The sequence below is a fragment of the Mastomys coucha genome, unplaced genomic scaffold (genome assembly GCF_008632895.1).
Source record: "Mastomys coucha isolate ucsf_1 unplaced genomic scaffold, UCSF_Mcou_1 pScaffold18, whole genome shotgun sequence".
NCBI lineage: Eukaryota > Metazoa > Chordata > Mammalia > Rodentia > Muridae > Mastomys > Mastomys coucha.
In genome coordinates, this window is record NW_022196900.1 from 56,207,537 (window position 1) to 56,230,496 (window position 22,960).

The 22,960-nt window shown below is 37.2% G+C and overlaps 1 long non-coding RNA gene across 1 annotated transcript in view; it reads left to right on the forward strand.

The window, feature by feature from the left end:
- Window positions 1-21,467, forward strand: part of LOC116095449 — a 22,322-nt gene extending 855 nt beyond the window's left edge. Inside the window, exon 3 of the long non-coding RNA XR_004120598.1 lies at window positions 21,297-21,467. This is a non-coding gene — a long non-coding RNA (uncharacterized LOC116095449). The remainder of the gene's footprint in view (window positions 1-21,296) is intronic.
- Window positions 21,468-22,960: the final 1,493 nt, after the last annotated feature.

The following is a 22,960-nucleotide window of genomic DNA, read 5'->3' on the forward strand; positions in this document are numbered from 1 at the left end:
AGAGAGAGAGAGAGAGAGAGAGACTAAGACAGAAAAGGACAATAGGATCTCTCTCTTTTTAAATTACGAAATGTAGCTGACATAAAAATATAGCAAATAGGAAAAATACTTATGATTTAAAGGAGAAATTCTTCAAAAATTGTGGTGTCCAAAGATCATTATTTCTAATCTGTCTACCTAAGATATTAATGTATATATAGAGTAAGAACATTTTACCAGAGATATGATACACATTTGAAAGAGAAATCTGATATGCAGTTACAGTAGGAGTCATTTGTAAACACAAACACTTCCCCGTTTGCTGAGGTTAATAAATATTCTGATTCCTTTCTATAAGTATATTCAATTAAAAGGCCTCTCTTTTACACTCTGTTCTCCCTTCCTTCCTCTACCCTTACCCCCTCTGTGTCTCTGTTTCTGTCTCTGTCTCTGCATGCCTTCATGTGGCCCACATTTGTATCCAAGTATGCACATGTGCATGTGTGTGTGTTCACACGTGCATGCCTATTCTCTGCATGTACAGAGAAAGAACAGAATGGAAAGGGGGAATATCGCATTCATCAAAGTATTTAACTGGCATTTGAGCTTTGCTCTGCTGCCAGAGAGAATGACCCATTTGTTAATAAAGAACAATTAAGTTAATAGACTCAAATGAGCTGACAGACAAAGTACTATAATGAAGCAAATGCAATATTGGATTCTTAAGCAGAGAATATTACATGTGACCTGACTTCCAGCAGCAACGGTGCATCTTTCCCTCCCCTTCTATATTGTTGATGCTTTTTAAAGCAATTTCATACATTGGCAATGAAACATCACTACCATCTGTTTGGAAAGTGCGAGTTTACTTATTGGACCAATATTGTTGGCACTGTGGGTTTTCAGGGACTTAATGATTATTATTGGATGGTGAGATGAGAAGGGGAAGATAATCTGCTGGATTTTATCAAATACAGTCACATCTGTCCCATCTGAGCTGAGGGCCGTCAATGAAGACAATATGGTTTCTCAGCAGTAGAGAGGGTTGGGGCAGAAGGGGAGAAGGAAGCACATGGAACATTGGTCTATTTGTTCCTCCAGTCTTGTCACCAGGAAGAAGGAAAATGTGGTATTCCAGGGGAGAAGCAAACCTTGGTCTGGGTGTGGCACCTACCAGCATCCCAACTACTCTGAAAGCTGAGTCTGGGGGATTGCTTGACCACAGGAGTTCAAGGCAAGCTGCAAAACATGGCAAGACCTCATTTCAGAAAACAACTACATTGACAAAACAAAACAAAATACCAGAGCAAAACAAAGAGCAAAAGCATTAATGGACAACTGCAGATCCAGAGCTGTGGAGGGTGGAGGACAACTGGGACTCAGTGGGGTCCTTGACTCAGTAGTTCTCTTTTTTGATTAAAAAAGAATGACTAACACCAGCTAACTATGGTTCTACTTCTAATTTTAGTCAAAGCATTCCAGAATGTGTTCCCCATCCTCATTCCCTTTGCCATCATCCTAAAGTAGGCTTCTGCACACAGGGATGCAAAACTTAATTCAAACAAAGAAGTCATAACCATTGCCTTCTATGCTTGTCATTTAAAATTACTTAAAAAGGTGCATTTGAGTTTATATTACAAACGGGATATAGATGATCTCAACTCTTTCATTTCATATAGTTCTAACTTAATTTTCTTAAAAGAAAAGCCTATGGGTACCCATGCATTAATCTTGTCAGCTAGGTCAATGTGCCCTCTCCTGTATTAGGAGGCAGTTAGTAAACAACAGGTCATGGAGACTCATTTAGGATCTGAAGATCTTGACAGAGGCCACCCATCTAAATCTGGCTCATTTTTTTCTTTTAAAGAATAATTGATTTGATTTGTCTTTCTTCATTTATTTTATAATACTGAGTCCCTGACTCATTTTCCTCATTTGATCCCAATATGCTAGATCAGTGTTCTTTTGCCATATTATATAGCTGTAGTTCCAAAGTTTGAAAGCTGTTTCTAGTCCTTCCAAACATTTTCATTTTAACTTTGTGTCTTATTAATAGAGAACATCAAAGAAGCTAGCACTTTCTGTTGAGTTCAGGCTTTAGCCTTGAACTCACTCAATGCTGAGTGTTACTTAGTAGCTGAATGAATTTAGAGAAGATATTTATTCTTCCCAAGCCTTAGGTTGGGTAACTGGGATTGAAAACAAAAGACTTAATGACTGACATACAGTAAGTGGCAAATAAATAATAGAAATCAATATGATCAGTTGTTACCATAAACTATTATTCAAAATTCAATACCATTATATCCTATTTCTTAGGTCCAAATGTTACTAACACCTGGCTTAATTCTGAGAATTCATCTATTTTATTATTTCTTTAAATGGAAAATGGGCTAAGCTTGGTTTTGTAAAGCTTTAAGTTGAATTAAATATGTATCTCTACTCTCTGCGTCTAGAAAATCTTGGATTGTGGGATTGTCCTCTCAGTAGTTCTTAGTATGCATTATGAACAGGTAAGATTACAAAGCAGCCATGATCCTCAACAGAACTGATCTCACTGCCTGGCTTGTTTTAACAAATGGACCATCTGAACTTGCACTCTGTAACAAATGCATTTGAGCGCTGCTGGAGCTGCTGGTCCCCAAGCTTCAACTCAGTGTTACTGCTCAGACTTCTGAATTATAGCAGCACATGTAACATTACTACATCATCACAGGAAGCAGTAGGATGAAAACATAATTTACTACACTGCTTGATGACTTGTGGAGTTCTTCTGAAAGAAAGAGTTTTGAAGTACCCCGGGAAAGGACTGCAAGCTACACTTAGCTCCCTCCCCTTTAGCGAACAACCGTAGACTGTGTTACGTGTTTGAATGTTCCTGTTAATCAGATGTTCATCTGTCACCTTTCTTACCTCTTTTAATTTGCTGCTTCTGGTGTGCTGTCTGTCAAATAAGGAACTGAGTGTGTGCAAACCGAGACTAATAAAGCAGTGGGTGAGGATATCGAGATCTCACCCCAGGAAGACACCCACACCGATTTTGTCAATTGGCTGCTCAGTAATTTTATTAAAGGCTCTTTTTTTTTTTTTCCTGGACTTACACTTTGTTCTTTCTAAAAAGAATGGGCTGATGAATGGATCATGAATGGGGATGAAAGAGCCTTGAGTAGGATTTCTGGTATTTGCTAATTTCTATAGCATGATAATCTCTCTAGGACTGATTGCAGGGTGCCAGTATTTAACAAGTTAACATGTGTTCAATGCACTACACATACATATACATACATACACATTCCCTACTTTGGTTAAGTAAAACATTGAGAGATGTTTCATATGTGTAAAGTGAATTTTGGTTTCATTTGTCTTTTCTTCCAATTGTCCCTCCTCAGTTTCATAATGAATTAAATATTCTGAGTTATTATAATGCCTGCTCATGTCAATGGCTATGAAAACAAAAGACAAAATAAAAATAAGATTATTTTAATCAATGTGCATTAATTTAAAGTACCATAATAGAATATTGGCTTTTAAATAATATACTGGTGAATACCACCCATCCACATGATTTGAGCATCCATAAATGCAATGTCATATTGCAGAGGCTTCTAATTTAATTAAACTTAAGTAGGCCAGAGTCAGTCATTTTACCTCTCAGCAATGATTGTACTTAAAAATTGTTTCCCAGAAAAAAGAAAGCACAGCATTTGGAAGAGATGGCTAGCCCTTTTTAGAGAGGAGAAGGCTTCCTTCAGTGACCCACTGTGTACCATGGAGTTGGATAAACAGACATGGGGGTAGGACAGAACCAGCTTTCCTACAACCAGATACAGATTAGTCTAAGTTAATAACTTACTAAGTCCCTTAAAAGGTAGCCTAGAAAAGCATGCTGTTTCTTCTTGATACAAATCTTCTCCTTATCCATGTGCCTTGATAACCTAAAAGCATCAAGTAAAAACTGCTAGGTTGGATTCTATTCATGAACACAACAATCATTTTTAGTAGGATAGAGTATGGGTGTGAGAGTATGTATGTGCATGCATATGCATATAAGTACTCCTGTACACATATACTGGTGTGAGCTTTGCCAAAATGGTAGATTTCCAGCCTCAGACAAACATCCAGATAGAAGAGTCTGCAACCTTAAATGGGGGGAGGAGTCACGGCATCCTTTTTTCTCCCACTTGTTTCTACCCCTCTTGCAAACAGGTAAGCCTACCATCTCTTCCTGGTAATCTCCCTCTAGTCACATTTTGACAATGATGCATCAAGTTTAGTTGTAGGAAATTGTACACAGTTCTCTGCATGTACCTAGAGGAAAAGAAGACATAAAACCACATGCAATTTCTTTGCAAAAGATCAGTCAGACTTCATTCACACCCATATCCCTCACATTAAGACCCCCCAGCCTGACACCCAGAGCTATATCCTCCAACTGACTGGCAAGGTTAGCCTGAGTTTTTTAATCATCATCTTATACATGCAGACATATATATCCAGGACCAATGAAGTACCCAGATGATTATTTAGGATTAATGGATTATCTAGAGTGCCAGTTGGCATGATGTGAGTAAAAAGTGTAACAAATGCAGCTGTTTACTAATAAATAAAGCCTCAGCTGTAAGAGAAATAAATTAGATGCATTTAATTGGTAAGCTGAAATGCTCCCTTCTTTATTACAATGCAGCTTCTTGTTATTTTATGATGTCAGGGTAGATGGCGGACTGACAGAGTGTTTATGAATCACAGTTTGCAGATGGCACTCTTGTTTGTCAGCAGCTAGGAGCACAAGAAGCATGGGGCCTCAATAACAGATTTTGCCAAAGACGACCCCTGAGAATTAGCTGTCTGCATTCCTCTTGTGCCAATCTCTCCTTGGCAGAACCCTACTTCACAAACCCACCTTCAATAAATTGCAGCTTTCTGGCAGGGAATCAAAGAGAGCTCACACCCATAAAATGCCCTCCAATAGAGGTAATCTCTTTGTCACATCTTTTGCACAGTCCTTGAAGCTTCATGTTACAATAGTTATGGGAAAGACAACCAAGAATTGAGCAGGGTGGAAACTTCTACTAACCCCCTTACTTGGCTCCCCACTCAGCCCTCCTTGCAGCTGACAGGAGTGATTTCCCTGTCTCTCAGTGCAGCATAAGGTCTTTGCACTTCGGAGTCAGTGCGCCACTAACTACTGACAGTTTTGTCATAGTACAGCTGGGGGTGGAGGGGGAGAACTCACCCAACCCAAGAAGCTGAGACTTCACAGATTCTGCACACTCTGCATTCCCATGGTCACTAGGCACCTTTGAGGCGGGGAACAGCTCACAAGAGATACTCAGTCATAACTGTCAGCAGATTTGTATATAATTGTCACTAGTTACACTCACAATAGATTTACTCTAGTAGCACAATTATTATAAAAATGGGAGAATATTTTTTATAAATGAAAGTTAACACATTATTTCTTTTCTTCCTTTTCCTCCCTCTCACCCCTTCTACATATGTCCACAGCTCCCTTTCAAATTCAAGGCCTCTTTTTTTCTGTAACTGTTATTGCTAAACACACACACACACACACACACACACACACATGTATACATCATATACATCCTGCAGAACCCACTCAGTATTGCTTGCTTCTAGATAAACTCATGGCAGAATACTGGAATTAGATAACAAATTAGGGAACACATTCTTGGGGATGATTAGTTTTTTCTCTCAGCAACCACTAGTTGCCTGTAGTACTTGAGAGAGAAAGAGAGAGAGAGAAAGAGAGAGAGAGAGAAAGAGAGAGAGAGGGAGAGAGAGAGAGAGAGAGAGAGAAGGAGAGACAGAGAAAGATAGAATGATTTAATTCCTATGGAGAAAAGAAGTTATCATTCGTACATGTAACAGCAATAGAAATATTGATGTTAACAGGAGTAATATGTCAGCAGTTGCTGTTTAAGTATTAAATATGAGGTAAGCTAAAACCATTACCGAAGGGATAGGGAAACTATGGTCATTTAAGATTTTTCAGCACTATCCCTTTTCTAGTCTTGTATCTTTTTCCTACTTTACAGCACTTAGTCACACAAGCCCTTATTATGTTCCAAAGGTATCCAAGAAAAATTCTGATATCACTGTTTTCCTATTGTCTCCATACCAGTAGCCTCTTTGGGTATCTAAGTTGAGCTACAATGGCCAAACTAGTCTGGGGAAAGAAAGTATACAAATATTAATTTTATTTACTTAGCCTGATAATACAGTTAAAATCAAAAATTTCAGATGGGAAAAGAAACAAGTTTCGAGTTTTTATTTTAGATGAAACATACTTTTTCACAACATTTTCAATAAGAGATAATTTCACTGGAGGTATATAGCAATAAGTACTTGCCTAAATGTGAAGCCCTGGTATGACTTTCAATGCTGGAAAAAAATTAAATGAGGGATAAGTCATCTATGCAGCATAAAATATGCATGCATTCTTCCAAAGATCAAACATAAGGCAGGGAGCTTGCTATCACCACTTTGACATTGTACTGGAATTTCTAACCAGCAAGAATAGGCAGACCATGAATATATATGTAAGTGTAGATGTATATAGATGAGTTCAGATGTCAGGAAACTAGAAAGGGGCCAAGAGGGGAGGCAAACAAGGTTTTCAGGGAGAGTAGGAGGGAGGATAATAGAATATATGTGATGTGGAAGTGAATAAGAGAATACCAAGGTAGATGTGTTTAGGCATGGAAAAGAATGGGGAGATACAGAAGAATGGGAAGCAGGAGGAGAGAAGCCTGCCATTTTGGATGCTAAAAGAAAACTAATTAAATACGAACTCCCCTTTCTCGAAGGAAAAGTTATTCAGCTATGTCCTAATTTAAGGAAAACTTAAGGGAAATATATGTATGCAAGTGCATATTCGATGACTACATAAGCCGAAGGAAAGGCAACAACTGTTTATTCATATATAATAAGCTCCTGCAGGCATTATATCAAAAACTAAGAAATTATTTCAAACCAACAGAAGATAATAAAAGAAAATGTCTTTCTTCTTTCTACAAAAGAATAACCTGAAAATTAAGGGAAAACAATTATACTCAAATAAAGATCACAAAAAACCAAGCATTTAGGACCACTCTTATAAAAACCAAACCTGTGTCAGACATCTATACCATATCTATAAGTTGTTAGTGGACTGGCAAGTTCAAAGTTACACAGATTAAATACAATTTGAACTATAATATAATTCCTATTGCTCTTATACAATTTGAGAAGCTGTATGCTGATTCTATAGTTTATATGGAAATAAAGGAATTATGGAAATAACCAAAATAATTTTTGCATACACTAAAGCTAGAAGTGTTGCATTTGCAAGGCGTAATACTTCTTATGAAGCTCCAGTGATCAATACTGTAGTCTGTAACTAGAGTGTGGTAACTAGGATATGGTTAGGCCCATGGATCAAAAGAGGAGATTTTTAGAGTTCAGGATTATAATTGCATTTACCAATAATGATATTTTTAGCAAAGATGACAGGGGGATCCTGTAATCCCTTCAACAATGGTTCAGAATCTCTACAGGACAAAAGGTACATTTCAGAGCTTACTTCACACGATATGATAAATTACTTTCTAATGAGGCAAACTAAATGTAAGGGCTGAAACTCTAGTGCATCTAAAACCAAACATGAAAAAATAAAGTGAAATGACTTGGAGAGTTTTAATTTTTCTAGATAATTGAATTGAACAGTGGCTTGATAAAATTCATCTAAAGATCTGGTCCAGTTATATTCTATACCTGAGGTAAGTAGATTAGTGTACAGACATGGCCACAATGGAGGGAAAGATACAGTGTCAAAGAGCAAGAAGAACAGTATAATGAAAAAAGAAGAAGAAACAGTCATATTCACCAGAGCTCCTGTATAATACTTTTTTTTGCTGAAGACACTGTACACGTGTGCAACAATTTTCAGTGAAAGCAAACTTCAGCTGAGTTGTAATTGGGTCAGCCTATCTTTCCCTTCCTTCCTTCCTTCCTTTTTTCCTTCCTTTGTTCCTTCCTTCTTTCCTTTCTTTCCTTCCTTCTTTTATCTTCCACCTCCCTCCGCCTCTCTCTCTCTCTCTCTCTCTCTCTCTCTCTCTCTCTCTCTCTCTCTCTCTCTCTCTCTCTCTCTCTTATGTCAGGAAGTACTTTGCAGGCTGTTGTAGAAGACAAGACATCCATAGTCTGATCAAGCTACAAATCATACTAAACCACTTCTTTCATATGATATACCTACTTGTGTAAAGGTAATACAGCTGTTACTGGGGAAACAACCACCCTGTAATTGCATCTGAGGCCTCTTTCATTGGAAGAGATCCCATGCTTTTCATGGTAAAACTGGTTAACTCATTCTTGGTAAATTCATAGGCCAGGGTGGGGTGTGAGAGCATTTACTATTATTAATTAACTAAATTGAAACATAATCAAATGCCTTCTAAATAGATGTTTATATCATTAGACAAATGCTAACAACAATCATAATCAGATAAATTTCTCTTTTTATTGTAGAGCAGTAAATGCAAACTATTAGCTGATTAGATGATTGAGTGCTCAGCCTTGAACAAGACATTCATGCACTGCCTCTAATGCTCAGAGAACAGTGAACTGTAAGAGCAGGAAATATATAACAGCTAGAAGATAGTATAAAGAGATGTTCAATGGCATCTCTAGATGTTCCCTAGATGATGCAACCATAGCAGTCAAAACTCACAAGAGTACTAGATCTTCACAAGTCTGACCTTGTCATCAACCAACCATAGATGGACATGATCATGGAGATGATCATGAGGTTCATGGTGTTCTGTTGAAATGTTGGCTATTTGAAGATCCTGGAAGATGGAGAGCAATTGCCTTTTGTTCTGTATCCAGTGCTATGCCCATCAGGCACCAAAGGATAGTTAAAAAACCATGATCACATAAAAGGTCCTGGTCAAGTGCAATAGTTCACAAGACAAAATGAGTAGTTATAGATGTGAGAAAGAGGTTTGTAGAGAAGCATCAGAAGGGAAAGAGTTGCAGAGTAAAGGGAGAGGGTGACATACAAGAATGTTCAGTAAGCATTGTATATATTTATGAACTGTCAGAGAACAAACTTAATACAAAACACTGAGGCTAAGTTTCAGGCTAGAAGAAAATTTGTAAGTCATATATGTGGCAAAGACAACATATTCAGAATAAAAACAAACAACTCCTACATCCTAATAATCAAATACTACCAATAAATTATGCTAATTATAGTTAATAATGGAAACTGATCAAAAATATAAAATATTTAATTGTATTCATTACATGAAAATGGACGATAGGCAGCCAATAGGTACATGTAAGTTATGCAAGTCATTTGTTAGATAGGAAATGCAAATGAATGGGAGATGGTATGTGCCCACACATCTAAAATGGCCAATATTAAAACAAAATGCAAACTCAGATTTTGTCAAAGATTGAGAAAAAGTAGAATTTTTAAGAGAATTGAGAGAGTAAAAGAGTATTACTTCATTGGGAAAATACTTTGGTAGTTTTTATTTATGTGTGTTTGGTATATGAGTGTGTGTATGTGTGGGAGTGTGATCAGCTGTGTGTGTGTACGTGTGTGCTCACATGTGTGTATATGTGTGTGTGTGTACATGTGCATGCTAGCTCAGGTGCCCCTAGAGACCAGAGGTTGACATCAAGTATCATTTTCCTTCATATTGTTTTTGGAGACATCTCTCACTGAATTTGAGAAGACTGAGTACACTAACTGGCCAACAAGCTTCCAAGATTTGTTTGTTTCTATCAGTATTCTATGCTAGCACTAGGGTTTATACCCTCTTTCTACCACAGCATGGATGAACACTACATATAGAGGTTTCTATATAGGTTCTGGGGATCCACTGAACTCAGGTCCGTAAGAAGACTCAGCTAAGTACTTTACTCAATGAGCCATCTGCCCAGCCAGTTAAAAGTATACTACCATTGGTCCAATAATTCTAAATAGTTTTTAATAAAAAAACCATTGTGCATTGTGGACACAAGAGTTTTATCTAGTTTCTTTTTGTATTATTATCTTCATACTAGAATTATGATAACTACCATCATTAAGCTAAATAAGACAATTAAAAATTGTGGTCTGTGGATATACTGGCATATTGCACATTGATTAATGAAGGAGGAATTTAAACATGTCAACTACCCAATATTCAGTTTTACACTTACATTTAAAATACAGCCATGGCATCTTTGTGATCTCCAAAGTCTTAGTTGAATCCAACATTTACTTGAGAGCTGAAAAAAATCCATCATCTCATTTAAATAGTATCTGAATTAGATATGGCGGAAGTACAAGGAAGGATTCATTTAAGACCAACTGATCTCCAGTTATGAGCCTAGAAAAATCAAACATTTTATGTGCTTCTAGAGTACATCAATGAAGTAGGCATCATAGAAGTAGAAATAGGAAATAAGAAAGGAACAGCAGATACTAAGTGTATGTGAAACCATAAATGCCGATGACTATTGTCTAGTCTTTTGCTTGAGACTTCCCCTCCCACCCTACCCCTATCCCTAGCTCTACTGCACAAATCTTGCTTCTTCAGCTTTGTAAACTATATGGTTCCAACAGTAACAGTTAGCTGTGTTCTCATTGCTTTAGGGAACACCAACGCATTGATTCTCCTGGGTGCTGGAGCTAAATAAATGCCCGTAGCCCTGCTTCAAGTCTAATATCAGTTCTACTATAAAAGTAACTCTACCTCTAGGATGCTACCTCTCAATGGTTTGTCCATTTTTCATGTTGATGTATGATATAACACTGCAAAAACACTGCCAAGACACACTGCTTATACTCCCTCGAGGGGTAACTGCCCCAGCCTGTGTTGTACCTGGCTCTATGTAAGAGCCTCAACTGCACTGTACTGCACTGGGTTACATAGAACTGCATAAGAGAACAAACAATACTAAACTGGGAGACAGGATTAAAATCTTAAAGTAGTGCTTTTCAAGCCATAGGATGTCTTAGCTATATTTATTTTGTCCCTAAGACTATTATACGCTAGGCCTGTGATTGAAGAGCAACACCAGACTTCTGGAGTGCTTCAGGATTAACAACTCATTATCTTGCTGATGATATTTGGCTGATACTAGTAATATCTGTATAAAGCTATCTGTTGACCAAAATTATGGTTTTTTTTCTGAACATTGTTTCTCAATTTATACAATATCAATATGAGGTAAATTTTCCAAGTCTTTACATTAAAATCCTTTCTCATTAAAGCAATCAAATCTTTAGCCAGGCATGATGGCACACAGAGGAATTTCAATAATAGGGAAACTAAGGGATGAGGATTATAAATTTGTATACCACAGGACTCTGCCTTAAAACAACAAAACCAAAACAAAGCATCATCTTAAAATTACTTCTCTCTTGTGTTTTATACTATAATCATTTGTGCTGTTTGTCACAAGGTAAAATCATATGATGAGGGAACCTTACATAAGAAAATACTTCCATAAAATGGGGCTGAACACAAGCCCACAGGACAGTTTATTAATTAGTGATTGATGGGTGAGGCCTCAGCCAGTTGTGGATGGTATCATTCTGGACTGGTGGACCTGGGTGCTATAAAAAAAAGGCCAAATAAGTCACAGAAAGCAAACTGGAAAAATTGTTCCTACAGAGCCTCTGGATCAGCTCCTCTGTCCAGGTTTCTGCCCTTTTTTGAGTTCTTGTACTGACTTTTTTTGATGATGAATAGTGATAGGGAACTGAAAACCAAACAAACCCTCTCTGCCCCATGATGGTTTTGTTCATGATGTTTTATCACAAGAGTAAGCCTAAGTAAGACATCATTCAAAACTTTGCTCAGATATTTTTCCAGGAAAGTACTTTAGTTCCTCATTCATAAGATTCCTGCAGCAAGCAAGAATATGGGCTATTGACATAATTCAACTGAGTTCTTTGATGTTTACAGCAAGGGTCTTATTTCCTCTGGTTTACAACATGTTTCTCATCTTATGATATTTCAGAAGAGTGAACCTGAACGCTGATATTTTCCAGTCTTTTGCTCATGGCCACAGTCTCTGTGGATGCTGAGTTTTCTCTGCACAATATTTACCAGCTATAGTTAGTTCATTCACAGAAGTATACCCTTCCTTGAGCACACACCACGACACGCTTTAGCATCAACCCACTGACAGTTCCAAAGCCACCTCTACATTTTCACATCATTACAACTGCATCCCTACCTTTCAGAATCATTTTCTTTCTCAAACTGTTTAATCATCTGCAATAAAATACTGTGAACTAGACAGCAGGTGAGCAAGAGATAGTCACTTCTTATAGTTTTATAGGTGGAAAAGTCCACAATCAAACTTCTCTCACAGAGTGTCTGCTGAGTCCTACTACTCTATAGACAGTACTTCCTGGTGTTGCTCCCACTTGGAGATTCTTGTTTTTCCTATAATAATGTTCATTAACTAATTCCACTTAAAAGGACTTTGTTTAGTGACGTAGCCACCTTCCCAAAGAAAGCATCTCCTAATACCCTCATTTCGCAATTTATTGTTTCGTCATATAAACTCAGAGAGAGGCTAAACATAAATCATGTACATAAAGTTTTTTGGTAATATCAAATAAGTATTCAATGATAGAGATCTCCTTTATTACACACAATTTCTAGGTCATTACAAAACCTATCAACCTGTTCTATAATCCAAGTGGAATATTGAGACCAAACCTGAACAAAAGTTGGAAAGAGAAGAAAAGAAGAACAGGTCAAAATCTAATAAACACCTATAAACATAACATTAAATTAAATTAAATATAGGAAAATGTATTGCACAAAATGCCAGAAGTGAATTCATATGATTACAACTTTCTATCAGATTATTATATGCATGTATGCATGTATGTATGCATGTATGTATATGTATGTATGTATGTATGTATGTGTCTATCTGTCTATCTATCTATATATCTATCTATTATTCTTTCTTTATATCTATCTATCCATACAGAGAGAATTGATTAGCTGCCTAATTAACACTAATGTAAATTTTGTTTTGTTTTGTTTTTCTGTTACTCTCTGACTTGCTCAAGAGAATGAATCCATATGATGAACTGTCTTTCTAGCGTTCTTTATGTATCATTGTTCATATGAAGGTCAGTATTAATATTATATAATTATACATTCTATAAAGCACGTGTAGTCAGTTCATATTATTTTGCTCTATGCCTGCCTTATATTTCATACTTGGAACCAAATGTGGTACTGGAGATGAAGCAATCATCTTGCACCTATGAAGTAAATGATGTAAGGATGAAATCACACTTAGGACAGCTAAGTAGAATATGCAAATATGTTCTCCATGTTGGCACAGTCATGGTACCACCATACTCTCCAACTTTAGCTTCTTCAGTAGGAGAATGGAAAACTCCTCATCTCAGTAAGCTACTATAATACACAGAGAAGAACAAAATCCCTACTGACTAAAAGTGTTTCAGATCACAGTGAGTAAGATACCATGCTTCATGCTATTAGTGTAGATGAAACTAGTATGCTATAGAACATGCTACTTATACAACCAAAGCATGCTGTTGATGTCTATGCATACATCTATATATCTATTATATGTATATATGTATATATTATATATTTGTATAAGCAGAACAGGGGGAATTATATATATAATATGATATATAATTTATACATTATATATAATAGATATATAGACGCATGCATAATATATATCATTATCTATTCTCTTAAAGTAAATACCATACTGGGGAAGCTTATTTAAAGTAGTCAGCATACAAAGACTGAATTAAGAATAGATGTGCCTACCTAGTGAAAATTCTAGAGCCATCCCCATTTTGCCTCCATTGGCCCCACAATGGTATCCATTTTCTCATGCCACAGATCTTCCCCAGCCTTCCATTACTATCACTTTCTGTCCCTCTCATGTCTTTGTCCCTCCCTGCCTCAAGATGCCACACAATTCCTAACAGTGGACCTTTCACAGTTTTAAAAGTTTTGCTGATTGACTCCTTAATTCAAAAGTCAATTTTTGTGATAATGTTCAGTATTCCATCTTCTGCTCTCTTCTGCCATCCATTTATGTTGATTGATTAGGTCAGAGAGCTCAAGATTTTCATTTAGTTCTTCTTAATACCCTTGTCATTTAAGTCCATTAGTATTTGAATAGTGGATTTTAAAATATTATATTAAATTTTATTGCTTTTTGACAAAGGCAGTTCAAGAATAATTTCTAAGTATCTTTTGGAAACCATAAAAAGTCAGAATGACAAGGGTCCTTGGAGATCATGTGCTGTTATCTCTTGTTTCACAGGTGGGAATACTGAGTGATCGATCTATCATTGCACATCTCTTTAGGACTGTAGATAAAAGCCAAGAATTTTCTCCTCACTTTCTAGTTGTTCAGGCCTTCTTACTTTTAGCACAGCTAGTTACCCTCATCCATCTTCCTCTGTACATTAAGGAAATACTATAGACCCTTATTAGGCGTCTAAAACTTTCCTAGCTTCAGTATATCTTTTGTTTGCTTGTTTGTTTGTTTGTTATAAGCAGAACAGGGGGAATGAATTATCTCTGTAGAATGTTAGTGAGGACCTGAAAAGCATAAACATTCCTGATAAGAGCATCTTAGTAGCACAGGTCTACTTTCCCAAGCTGATCAATGACTCAGTTCCACACTCATTGTAGGTTCTCATGTTTCTAGTTTCTGCACTTAAATCAGACAGTCAGAGAGTCATTATCTTCTCACTGGTGTGTTTGGGAAGGCAGCTCATCCACGTGGAGCTTCGTAGAGACAAGAAACCTTCCTACTATCTTAACCTTTATTAACAATAATATGATACTGCAATTTAATTCACACACATTTCTAATCTGATCATGAGAGACAAAAGACCTACAATGGAGAAGGATGGGTGAACTGAATTGAGCAGAGGCTGATGTCTGCCTCTATTTTGGAAATATGCATCAGGTTAGATAGAAACCTTATAGCACAGAACCAGTGAGTGGAGAATGCTGGCATACTCCCACAGATAGGACAAACATGGAAATTATTTTCCTACTGTAAATATTTACCTGAAAAGCTTCCTATACTAGAATTTTCTGAGTACAATGGGTGCAATGGGTACAAATATGTAATTGTGGCTATAATGTGATAGTAAAGGACAAGAGAAAAAGTGTTAACACATGTATTCTCATTTATTTTTATAACATTATTCCTACTTTGTCTTTTGGAGATTTTGTTATTTAAATAATCTATTGAATAAAATATATACATTTGCATATTAATTAATATGCATTTATTTGTACTAAGGTGAGCAAGGCTTACTCCTGGTCACCCAGTAGAGAATTCTACAAGGGACGGAATAGTAAGCCATGCTCCCTAGACCTACATGACTGACACCAAGAGCCCTCACTCCAGTATCCTGTAGCTAGAAAATGCCTCAGCTCCCAGCATTCTGGCTGGATTCTACCCCCACAGTCAACTAACCATAGCAGAACAGAAAGGTAGCACAGCCCACCATATAAGGGGGTGTTTTCCCCCTCCTCTCTCTCTTCCCTTGCTCCCTCTCTCCCCTTCTCCCTCGCTCCACGTGGCCATGGCCAGCCTCTACTTTTTTACCTGCTCTCTCTCTCTCTCTCTCTCTCTCTCTCTCTCTCTCTCTCCCCTCCCTCCCTCCCTCCCTCTCTCTCTTTCCTGTTAAGATGTCTTACCTGCTGCCACTGACCCTTTTGTTGGAAACTGTTGAGGCATGCCATACTCTCTTTCTCTGTTTCTAGCCCCTAGAGTTACTGATAATTGCACAAAATAAGGAAGACCCAGGGTTAAGAAAGAGAATAGTTATAGCCAATCCATGCAATCCACAGGCCTTTTTACTTGTTTATTTGTGTGTTTGTTTATGATCTGCTTTTCCTATTGGGAATTAAGTCAAGCATTGCTGTCCTTATTGCCATGCCTATGCCTCCTTTTGTACATAGTAGCAATTTTAAAAAGTTAAATGAATAAGTAAATATTGATTATTTAAAATTTGGTGCATACAAATAGACTGCCAGGAATTTTAAATCTCTTCTTTGTCAGGGCATCACAACCACTGGGTTAGCTGAGCAATTGGAAGTCACAAGGGAGTTTCATTCCCAAGGTCCTCCAAGTCATAAGTATTTAGGCAGTCACTAAACCCACATCTCTTTGGTTCCAATGTTTGCATTAAAAGTACAACCAAATACTCCTTACATTAGATTGCTCATGGATACATTTATATATTAATCTTTGGTTTTAGAGGAAAATATCTGAAAATCAAGGGTAATTATTCTTTCATATAATGACATATAAATATATGAACTAAGGAAAAGTTCATTGTGACCAAAACATGGTCACAGCCTGACTATGAATAGATTTCTTAGCCACAGATAAACAACAGAGAAAAGATTAGGTGGAATACCATTGGACTTTACTGCCTAAAGAGCTGAGAACTGAAGACTGGATAGCTCAGAGACCTAGGGAAGAACCAAGCATGACTGGTAAAAAAAATAGAGAAAAAGAAAAAGAAATCAATGAGATAATTCCCAATAATATCCTGCTACATCTATAGATCAGTGCCTTGTTCAGTCAACATCAGATAGACTTTCTTTGGCAGCAGATATGAGGAGGTGCGGAGAACCACAGCCAGACAATATGTCTACATTAGAGGTTTCTACCAGCTCCCTCTCCTCAGAGATTAGAAAACCCTACAGAAGATGGAAGGGCAAGACAGAAGGAGTTTGAGGACTTAAAGGGCACTAGGAGAACATGGCACACCAAGTCAACTAAGCAGGGCTCACATGGAGTCAGAGAGACTAAAGTGGCAAACAGTATGTTTGCCTCTGCATATATATCATGGCTACTAGTTTTGTGTTTTTGTGGGACTCTGAACAGTGGGTGTGGGTGTATCTCTGACTCTTTCCATGCTGTTGGGTTGCCTTGTCCAGCCTCTAAGAGGGCTTTCTCTTTAGTTTGTTTTGTCCTCTTGGGCTGCTGTCTCTTGGTTGCCTGCTCTTTTTCTGAAGAAGAAATGGAGTGGAGTATAGCTGGGGAAGAGGAGAGGTGGGAGGGAGCTAAGTAGAGTGAAGGAAGAGGAAATTGTGGTTAGGATTATTGTGTGAGAGAAAATCACATGACCTGGCTTCTGTCTGCCTTTGGCAATTTGTCTCAGAAAAACCGGCTTTTCCTGCTATGTAGCCCCCTTCTGCCTTCACTAGAATCAATCTTGTTCCAGGATAACAATGAAGTCCTGCATACTCCCATGGCTGATAACATTATAACCAAAGACAAATGGGAAAAGCAAATGGAATGTGGTACCATGTGCCATGATTTCTTACTATCGAAAATGCACAACATTTTAAGCCATATCTCTGGCAACTTGTGTGCCTAATCAGTTGTGATGGTTGCATGTCAGTAACCTTCAACTTTCAGAAATGAGCATAGAGAGGCAGAAAAGTATTGAAATAAAGAAAAAGATTCTAACTTTCTAACTTTATCTCCTCTTGATAATTACATGCTTTTGTAATTACATGCTTTTGCTGATTGCCTGTTTTCTTTCTTGTTCCTTTCTTCCTTTTTCCTTTTCCTTGCCTTGGTGTGTGTGTGTTTGTATGTGTGTATGTGTGTGTGTGTGTGTGTGTGTGTGTGTGTGTGTGTGTGTGAAATGTCATGATATATAGCAAGGCTTACCTCTTGCTTTAACCTCTCAAGTACTGGACCAATGGATAAGTAAAACCATATTCATCTACTACACACATCTTTTTATTCAAACATTGTCTATATATTCATTTATTTTTTTCTATAAAATTATGTACATGAACATACAGGGAGCTTTATGTAGTCTCTGAAGAGATTATCATCAATAGAAAACTTACTAATGTATGTAGGCATAAATATTTTGCAACCTACTTTTAATAAGGGTTCAACTTCTCCTCTAGCTCACCACGCAGCAGAGGCAGTGGAACAGAAAAGTTATTAGTTTATGGAGGAAGTAGACCTGATCATCATAGTTCTTTAGGGATGAGCTTGAACTTCTTAGGCAGCAGTTCAGTCCTGTATCAAACACCAAGCACAACTTAACAGATGCACACCAGTCCTCTAGGCAGGCAGACAACAGGCATAAAATAGCAGCTATAATCCAGTCCTTTTAGCAAGCAGACACCAAGTAACTATAGTTCAATCCTGAAAAAAACCATCAGACTTACCAGCCAACCTGAGGTGAGGCTGCAGAGGGATAAGCTGCTGAAGAAACCTGATGAGCAGTTCTTGGATGAATTAATTTCACTTAGTGGTGGCATTATCACAAGTTGAGCTCACGATGTAAGGTGAACCAATATATGCTAGTCTAATAGTAAGGTGGAGCAAACCAAATCAAAGCTCAGTGATACTCTCCCACTGTCTGTGGGGCCATATTTATATTCTATCAAGCGTCCTTTCATGTGTTTGCTATATCCAAACATCCTTTTGCCTGTCTTCTTCAGGAAAACAATCTTTCATTTGTTTGCTTTAGCAAGACATCCTTTCACCTGTGTGCCCCAGCAAAACATCATTTGATATATCTAACTTTCCAAAGAAATAGAAATTTCCACTTCAGATGTAGGTTATGGTGCAAATCAAGAACTGGGAACCAGAAGTGGCCCACCTAAAGGCTCTAAAAAGCAAAATCATGAAAATTTCAGGTAAATGTATGGAGCTAGAAGAAAACTTTCCTGAGTGAGGTAAAACTAATGCCCCCTTGAAAATATTGTATATATTCTCTAATAGGTACTTTCTTTAAGTCTTTGATAGATATACTATAATCCACATAACCACAGAAGCTAGGTATAGATCAAAGGGCTTAGGGGAAACTGCCAAGGAAGAAGAAATAGGACATATAATTATGGAGAGAGAGGAAGGAGAATGGAATGGGAAGAATTAAACAAGAAGGGAGAGGGAAAAGGGGCATTATTATTAATTTGAATTTTTGTTATAAAGAAAAAACATTTAGCTGAATGAATGGGGATCTGAAGAGGATCTGAGGGGAGTTTTGGGAGGGAAGCTGTGGTCAGAATAAATTGTGTGAAAAAATAATTTTCAATAAAATGTAATAATAAAATGAGAACACCACAGTTTGTTCTACAAATGAATGAGCCAGAAGTCAAATGGGGCTAGCGCAGAGTAGAGGGAGGAGTTGGTCATATGCAATAGATATAATGAGAATTCATAGATCAACAAGGAAATCATTGCATTTGGTTCTAGTTCTTTCCATGCCATGTAATGGAAAAGCAATAGGATGACTCAAGTCCATTGCCTGGTTGTTGGGCTGAAGGGACATTTTTAGTGATCAATATATAATAAACCTTGAGAAATAGGCTGACAAGCAAAAATGTATTAGACTTAGACATCATACCATCATACTTTGTTCCATGAATATATGCCAATAATTTTTGGTAATTAAAAATAAATTTAAGGAAAATTTAATCATGATAATGTGCCACTGTTTACATTCATGAGAAACACTTACCCTTAGAGTGTTAGAAAGGGGAGTTGTTTTAAGTAGACGCATTCCAGATTTTTTTAAAAGGGGAAGTTTGGTAGATTTTCTAATATTCTGGACACATGGTATAAGGGGAAAAGAGAAGTGAATGGTGACAAAGCATAAACAACAGAACATACTAAGGTGGAGAACAGTATAAGAGGGGTGAATCAGGCTTGAAGGAACAAACAAATTATTTCAGCACATTAGGCTAGAAAATGTCTATTAGTAGTCATGGAGAGATGTCAAATAGCTCGTTAGACTTGTAAGTCTAGATTCAGTTGTTATAAGAGATAAGAACTTCAGTAGCATTGCATATTTAAAATGATGGAACTGGATGCATTTTCCTAGGAAGTAAATTCGGGAAAGGAAACCCAGTACTGGAAAGACAGAATGATGCTTAACAAATTCTAGTTGTTCAGTGACAAAGGTACTGTTTAACTTCAAACAAGCCAATTTAAACTTTAATGAGATGTTTTTCTTTGGCACAATATGAATTTCACAATATGTTGGACAGAGATTTTGCCCTGTGGCATAAATGGTAGCATGTTGCACAGAGCTTTTCCAATAAACACTAAATACAGGGTTTTTTTTCTTCTATTTTTTTGTTGTATAGTATTTAGTTTGAAAGTTATTTAGCTTTCCTGGATATTAGCACTCCTGTCTCAAAAGTGGATACTAAGTATCAATGCCATAGTACTATATGAGAATAAGGTTACAGATAAAGTTTAAGGTAATGTACAAACCAGAATTTATTTTTTTCTACAAAGAATGCTGGTTTGAGGAAACCTTCACTGCATCTTGCATCTTGGTTTTCACCACTCAAAATCTACTTTGTTAAAAATATGAGTAACAGTATTTACTGTAGTACATGATCATAAGAATGAAGCAAATTAGTGCCTTTGGATTCTTGTAAGCTCTAGTAAATATAGATACTATTAAGAATCATTATAAAAATATAAATGTAACAAATAATAGACATTATTGCCTACATACGAATAATGATAATGGTGAAGTCAAGCATGGGAAGGATGAAGAGGAAGTAGGTGATGATGCAACCTAGGAAGGTTCTCATATAGAGGTTGAAAACAGCTTTAAGTACACTTTGTATCAAACATAGAACATACCCAGCATATTCACAACATGTGAGTAAGTTAATGAATGCATGTGTGCATGAATGAATGGATGAGAACAGAACTGTACTTATTCTGGCTGGCACATATTTTGGAAACAACTAATTTTTTACCTCTGAACATCGTGAATCTCTATTTCTTCCAAGAAGCTGTCTTCTATAAGTTAGAAGAAAAAAATTTCTCAAAATCAAGCAGGCAGATCCTTTCACACTGAGAATTTCTGGGAAAGAAAATAGGTCAGCATAAACTAAAATAATATTTTCAGCCTGACAAATTGATTTCGTTGTGTTCTTTGGCTGTGCTCAAAGACAGAAATTAAAGAACAGTGTTGAAATACAGGAGGTAACAATCTACCCATGTCCAGTTTGGATGTGGCTTGGTTCCACATCATATTTAAAAGGTGACATTTGCATAGGAAGACCTCCTTAGAGATTGATTGGCTAGATGAAAAAGGGATTGAGACCACATAAAGAACAGAAGGGAACAGAAGGGAACACATTTCACCTGTTAAAAAAGTAAGGGGAGGGGGCTAAAAACCAACTACCATTTCTATAGATGAAAAGTGTTGCAAGGAGGAAGTAGAAGGACAAATCCTTTCATTAATATTTCTTTATTTTTCTATACAGAATTGTGATTCTTCTTACAATCAGAGAAGAAAATGACTTCCTGCCATAACATAAAGGGAAAAGATAATTATCCTTTGCTGAGGATAGACTAGCACTTCACAGATGCACCGGAGAAACCAGTGGTAAAATGGTAAATGTGTGAACATTTCTCTAATCACTCATGGCACCATGGAAGTACAGTGTACATGTGCGTAAGGTTTGTACATCTACACTCTCTTTACTTGCCCCTTTCCTTTATTTGCTCTATCTCTTAGGAAGGAGAAGAAATAAAGGAAACAAAAGAAAGCACTCTACCCACTTACTTACACAGCTTCTAATTAGCCCTTCAGGATAGGGCTGAGACTCCTCTTCCCCGTGAGTTACATACTGGCCTGTGTTGCTGTTTTCCCAGCAAAATCTCTCTTGCAGTGATCATGAGTGCTTGTAGTTTCACATTTTTGATATTCTACTTCTACTCCAATTGTCTCTAACATAAATTAAATTTGCATTCTTATCATTACAACTCAGTATTCTGCAGTCATTAACTTCATGACTGTGTGGAGTTGTTTTCTTTGGTAACATCAGCATTATTTTCTGTCAGTCTCTTGATACACAATGAAGTCACCCATTCTTGTCAAGTACAAAAGTGAGAACTCTGTTTAAATCTCACCATCTTCTCCCTAACACATTTTTCCTTGCTTGAAGAGGTATTAAGTAACAAATACAAAACAACAAAGAAGACTACACACGTACACAATGCTACCACTAAATCATTGTCTGCCCAGAGGAGGATGGGGTGCAATCCCCTCTTTGAAATTATTCCTGCTCTTTAGCCCAAATTCCTTGGTGCTATCTAACAGGCTTTGGAATTTGGTGAAAAAGAGGCAGGTGCTATACCACTAATAGGTGGTCATGCCAAGGCTGTGCTTTCATTTCTTTCTTTAATTTCAGGAGCAAGGATAACTGGTTGAATATAAGAAGCTCGATTCCTGCTGAGCGCTGAAAGAGGCTGAGTTGCTGAAAGTTCTTGGTTGCTCATGCCCCTTTGCTCTGTTTGGAGTTTTATTACAACAGGAAAAGTCGCACATACTCTTCATGATACATATGTCTCCATGATCTCATTGACCTTTAGAACAATTAGCCTAAGTAGTAGCATTATTTTGGCTAAGAATAGTGTTCTTTATGAAGGCAAGAAAGTCCCTCCTGTCAGTCAATGTTCACTAACAGGAAAACATGAAGTTGTACTCAGGGCAGCTGACCTCAAAGGTTATCAGCAATGCAAGTCACCTATTAATGCAAAAGTTAAGAGATTGACCTTGTGTAGACCCCTGGCTCTTTAGCAGGGATATTATCCTTTTCTGGAACTCAGGTTCTACATATTTAAACCATGGACAAACAAGGTAAATAAGTTGTAAGAACAGTACTAGAAGAACTGCTGGGAGAAATCAGCATGATAGGACCAACAGTGTTCATCATAAAATCTCCATTTTATGGCTGTTTAGGACCATTGATGATAGTGAGAGTTACTTTATTTTGGCCACACTGATTCTACTATTAAATGAGATTTAGAGGCCTCACATGAGAGAAAATGAATGCACCCAAAACCTCTGGTTCTCATCCTGTTGCACACTGATTCCACTAGGTAGAGTGTGCAAAGACAACATAAAAGTTGTCCCAGAGACAGG